The sequence below is a fragment of the Myotis yumanensis genome, unplaced genomic scaffold (genome assembly GCF_028538775.1).
Source record: "Myotis yumanensis isolate MYYU_CA2020_CCGP unplaced genomic scaffold, mMyoYum1.0.hap1 SCAF_5, whole genome shotgun sequence".
Lineage (NCBI taxonomy): Eukaryota > Metazoa > Chordata > Mammalia > Chiroptera > Vespertilionidae > Myotis > Myotis yumanensis.
In genome coordinates, this window is record NW_027223756.1 from 85,278,121 (window position 1) to 85,284,120 (window position 6,000).

Below are 6,000 nucleotides of genomic sequence, written 5' to 3' on the forward strand. Positions count from 1 at the left end.
CTCGGCAGGGCCAGACCAAATGAATTTGAGGGACCGAAGTCCCCACCGCTGCTAGCCAATCCATTGTTCCCCAGGCTAGACTGACAGGCGACCACCTTCCCTCTTCACCTTACCTCACTGCGCAGGTGCCTCTCTCCCCCTTTGTTCGATCCCTTCCCCAGTGAAGTGATCTGCAGGCAATGGACAGTGGTTCCCCGAGGAGCGTGAAACTCTAGGTTCCTGGTCAACTGCCCAGATGATCACCCCCAGCCGTGGCTGTTAGGATGACTGTCCTCTCTGCAATGCCCTCTGCTGTGTAGATGAGGGGACCTCAATGTCCTGGCCCCTTCCTGTGCCACCAGCCCACGTCCAGCACCCTTCCAAGCCCCAGGTGAGGCAAGGGTCAGTTGGGGTCTCTGGATGGAGGGGAACATAAGAAAAAGCCGCCCAGAGGGCAGCACAGCTATTGTGAGGCCAGACAGCTCTCCCCAAGCAGGAAGCACCAGAGAGTGAGGAAAGAGGGTGGGGTTGCTGGCCAGCTCTGACACAAGACCCAGGGTCAGGTGGGTCCATGGACCTTTTGTCTCCTCCTGCAGGCTGGACACCTGGGTTTCCCCAGGCCAGGCTGTCAGAGTCTGCTTGACCACAAACTCCTGGTCAGACCCTACCCAGCCCCAGCTGGCATCCTCCTGAGCCCTGGCCCCCATTCAGCCCAGCCCAGCCCAGGGAGTTGGGAGGCAGCACTGAGCTGGGCCATGTTTATAGTTCCCTGGCACTGCTGAGGGAACTCCTAAATATAGGGTGTTCCCCCCCCATCCCCTAAAAAATGTATACACTCACTTTGAATAATTATAAAGGCAGTGTTCAATAAAATGCATTTCATTTTAAAAATTAAGCTGTCAGCTGTTCAGTTGTGTATGCATTATTTGGGACACCCTGTTTGGGGCCTTGGCCTGAGGCAGAGTGTGGGTGGGGGGATCACATGTGTGCCTCCTGACTGAGTCCCCAAGACTTGCTCAGGCTTCTGAGTTTCTGGGATTGGGACTTGGGGAATCTCAGGGCAGAGGGTGAGGAGCGTGTCTACTTGAATGTGGACATAGATGGAGATCAGGTGGCGGAGTCCAAAGTGGTGAGAAGAGAATCAAGAGGCTGTGAAGCCTTATGGGGGGGACACGTTTCTGTCTCCTTCATCCCAAGCCCCTACTGTGGTAAGAAAATAGGGGTTGAGCTGTCACACCGGAGTGCACTCTGCTTCTAGGAAATTTTATAGATTTCAGAGAGGAAGGGAGAGGGACAGAGAGACGGAGAGATAGAAACATCAATGATAGGAGAGAATCATTGATCGCTGCCTCCTGCATGCCCCATAAGGGACCAAGCTAGCAACCTGGGCATGTACCCGGACCAGGAATCAAACTGTGACCTTCTGGTTCATAGGTTGATGCTCAATCACTGGGCCCCATCATCTGGGTGTACCAATGATCTTAAGGGAGCCCAGGAACATGATGGCCATTAAGACTTTAATGGAACCTTAATGCTTCCTCAGCCACTGGATAGAGTGGATTAGAATATTACACAACTGTGAAAAAGAACCACAGGGAAATGCAATGAGATAGCTGAGTCTTATCAACATACTTCTTTCTCAATTCTAATTACTGAGTGATGTACAAACATTAATTTGCTTGATGGATTTTGCAGTAGAATCTTATTTTTTTCAACTTTACTGAGGTACAGTTTACAAAAAAATTGAAAAGGTATGACCTAATGATTTGGTTGCAGTAGAATCTTTTTTAAAAAATAAATCTTTATTGTTTAGATTATTACAGTTGTTCCTCTTTTTCCCCCCATAGCTTCCCTCCACCCAGTTCCCACCCCACCATCTGCCCTTATCCCCCGCCCCACAGTCCTCATCCATAGGTGTACTATATTTGTCCAGTCTCTTCCCACACCCTCCACGCACCTTTCCCCCTGAGAATTGTCAGTCCACTTCCTTTCTATGCCCCTGATTCTATTATATTCACCAGTTTACTCTGTTCATCAGATTTTTTATTCACTTAATTTTTAGATTCACTTGTTGATAGATATGTACTTGTTGTTCATAATTTTTATCTTTACCTTTTTCTTCTTCTTCCTCTTCTTAATGAATACCTTTCAGCATTTCATGTAATCCTGGTTTGGTGGTGATGAACTCCGTTAGCTTTTTCTTATCTCTGAAGCTCTTTCTCTGACCTTCAATTCTGAATGATAGCTTTGCTGGGTAAAGTAATCTTGGTTGTAAGTTCTTGCTATTCATCACTTTGAATATTTCTTGCCACTCCCTTCTGGTCTCCATAGTTTCTGTTGATAAATCAGCAGACAATCGTATGGGTACTCCCTTGTAGGTAACTAACTGTTTTTCTCTTGCTGCTTTTAAGATTCTCTCTTTGTCTTTTGCTCTTGGCATTTTAATTATGATGTGTCTTGGTGTGGTCCTCTTTGGATTCCTTTTTTTGGGGGTTCTCTGTGCTTCCTGGACTTGTAAGTCTATTTCTTTCACCAGGTAGGGGAAGTTTTCTGTCATTATTTCTCCAAATAGGTTTTCATTATCTTGCTCTCTCTCTTCTTCTGGCACCCCTATAATTTGGATGTTGGTACACTTGAAGTTGTCCAAGAGGCTCCTTACACTATCTTCATATTTTTGGATTCTTTTTTCTTTTTGCATTTCTGGTTGGGTGTTTTTTGCTTCTTCGTATTTCAAATCTTTGACTAGATTCTTGCGATCTTCTAGTCTGCTGTTGGATCTCTGTATAATATTCTTTATTTCAGTCAGTGTATGCTTAATTTCTAGTTGGTCCTTTTTCATATCCTTGAGGGTCTCACTAAATTTATCTGTGGTTTCTAGCAAATTCTTGAAAAACCTTATAAATGTGGTTTTGAACTCTATATCCAGTAGTTTGCTTTCCTCCATTTCTGTCATTTGTGACCTGTTTCTTTGTCTCCACATTTTGACTGCTTCCCTGTGTTGATAGGGTGGCTTTCTGTGCTAGGTGTCTTATAGGGCCCAGTAGCTCAGCCTCCCCAATTACCTGAGGTGGACACTCTTAGTGCACCATTTGTGGGCTGTGTGCACAGTATTGTTGTAGTTAAGCCTTGATTGTTGTTGGTATCACTGCGGGGAGTTGACCTCCAGGCCAATTGGCTGTGAGAATCAGCTTGCCTGCAGTGGGAGAACTTCTGTGCTGGAGACACCCTTCTGGGGCAAGAATTGCTTCAGTGGGGCTTTGGTGCTCACTGAGTCTGCCCCCTGAGTGTGTCCCTTATGGATCTGAGGAGTTGTAATCTGGATGGTCCCACTCTGACCACTGGGTACACTGGCTCTTGGATCTCTAAGGAGGTGTTAATTTAGCCTCTGCCTGAGGCTATCCAGCAGGAGCTACAGAGAGATCTGCTGATTCCTCTTCTTTGTTTGGGGTTTGGAGGTGCCCATATGAGGCCCAGCTGTGAAGCAATGCAAGTTGCTGTGGGGCCTTGGGCCTTCTTTTGGAAGTTCTGGGTCTCTCTGACCCAGCTGCATTTTGTTAGGTAATTTTAGATTGCAAAGTGTCAGGCAATTCATATGCAAAAGCCTCTGGGCATAGCTTGGGTGGGGCGGGGTCTCATTGAATCAATAGGGCGGAGCAAACAGCTATGGCTGATCCTCAGTCCTGCCCTAAGAGGCCCCGGGTCTTAGTGTCCGACAGTAATTGCTGCAAGCACCTCTGAGAAAAAGCAGCCACTCAAGTTCCCCCTGATGCCAGACAGTCCAGTTTCTCCCCATATGAGTCTGGGTCCCCAGAGACTTGTCCAGAACTGGAGTTCAGTGCGGTTGGGAGCTTGTGTCTCCCTCCCAATTAAAAAAGACAACCGTGTCCCCAGTTGCCAGCCCTTTCTGTGAGCCTGCTTACTTCTGCACTTTACTTCTGCACCTCCTCTGAGTCTCAGTTTGCTTTTCTCTTTCCTTCTAGTTGTAGAATTTCCACTCAGCCTGCCTTCCTGTGGTTCTGGATGATGTTCATTTTGTCTTTTAGTTGTAGTTTTGAAGTGGTTGTGTGAGGCAGCAATTTCCGGTGTTTACCTATGCCGCCATCTTGGTTTCCTGGTTGTAGTAGAATTTGGAGCAAAATGAAGTTCTCAGAGCCCCATACAAAATTCACCTTTGTCATAAAGCTCAACAGAGAAAATGAAACAAGGCTTTGGCATACAGATGTACAAGAAAACAAACAAAAAAATGAATGAGAGAATAGGAAACAAAATTTGAGGTGGTGGAGGGAGAGAGCAGGGTCATGTCCCAGTTCTTGGTTGGGGACTGAAGGGGGGTCCTTATACAATTAAAAATAAATAAATAAGTAAACTAAAGGTGGTTATGGAAAATTTTTTTAAATTTATTTTTTATTTTTAAAAAATATTTTTATTGATTTCAGAGATGAAGGGAGATGGAGAGAGAGATAGAATCATCAATGACGAGAGAGAATCATTGGTTGGCTACCTCTTGCACTCCCCACACTGGGATCAAGCCTGCAACCTGGGCCTGTGCCCTTGATTGAAATCAGACCTGGGACCCTTCAGTCCATAAGATGACATTCTATCCCCTGAGCCAAAATGGCTAGGGCTGGTCATGGGAAAATGATTCTCTGAACCTGAAACCCTGCAAAACTTCTTTTTGGAGCTTTTAAAATGTTTTAAGTCTCTAATGAGAAATGGTTAGAGGAAGAATAGGAAAGAGAGATGGAAAGAGGTACACAGGCTGGGTTTGGCCCCAGTGGGGAAGGGGATCAGCTAGGGCAGTGGGGGGAGGTGGTGGGCAGTGGAGGAACTGACATTGGCCAACAGGAAGCTGTGCAGTATGGAGCTGATAACACTCAGTGCTGTATTGGTCTCTTCCCCATTCTGCAAGGGCTCCTGAGATTGGTGGGCTCGGGGCTGACAGTACTCAGTTACAATGGTCTCCTGCCTCACAGGAACCCTCAAGGTGTTCCCAGAATGTGGGCCAGGGAGGAGAAGGAAGGGGTTCAGGCTGAGTGTCCAAGTCAACATCTCTTTGTGCCTCAGTTTCCCCAGCTGGACCCCTCTCTCCTGTGCACAGGTTTTTGGGGTCTTGGGCAATGGTGCTGATGGTCATGACCAGTCTCAGAAAGAAGTGATATATTCTGAGATTCAGGGACTTCATTAAGTGTAAACCCATCCCCAGCACTCTATCAGATTGGGGTCTCGCTTCACCAGCTGTATATAACATTTTGGCACTCCCTTAAAAAGTTAAACAGAGTTCCCCTATGACCTAGAAACTCAACTCTTAGGTAAATACCTAAAATAACTGAGAGTAAGGACTCCAACAAATACTTGTACACACATGTTCATTGCAGTGAGATTCCCAGTCGCCAAAAGTTGGAAACAAATCAGGGTCCTTTGACACATGAATGGATGAACAAAATGCGATCCATCCACACAATGGAATAGTATTTAGCCACCAAAATGAATGAAGTGCTGATAGATGTGGAGGCCACCCAGCATGTACATGTGCTGAATACCACTGAATTATTCACTTTTAAATGGTAAATTTCACCTCATTGTGAATCTTATCCCAAGTTTTAAAAGTCTGGAGTGGGTGATGGCACTGTCCCCCAGCCCCACCCTGGGCATCTATGCTGTCTCAGCCTTTCCTTTGTGCCTCACAGGTTGCTCCTTAGCTCATCTTTCCACTGTCTGAGATTAATAGGTGTAGAGACCCGCTCCCAAATGTTCCCGTAGGGTAATGGCGGCATGGGATGAAAGCACCAGAGACCGGAGTTTAGGAGGACTGGCACAAGGCACCAGGAACTTTATTTTTCACACACACCGCTTTATAGCTAAGCTGTGGCTGGTAATGCTTCATAGATCACTGCTAGGGGTTGGCCTACCATGGGGAAGTAGCAGATCATTACAGGCTGGGCAAGACTGGGCAAGCTTTATCTAGTTCCATCTATGTTTGACAGCTGCTATGACAAACAGTTCCTATGACAAAATGTCTGC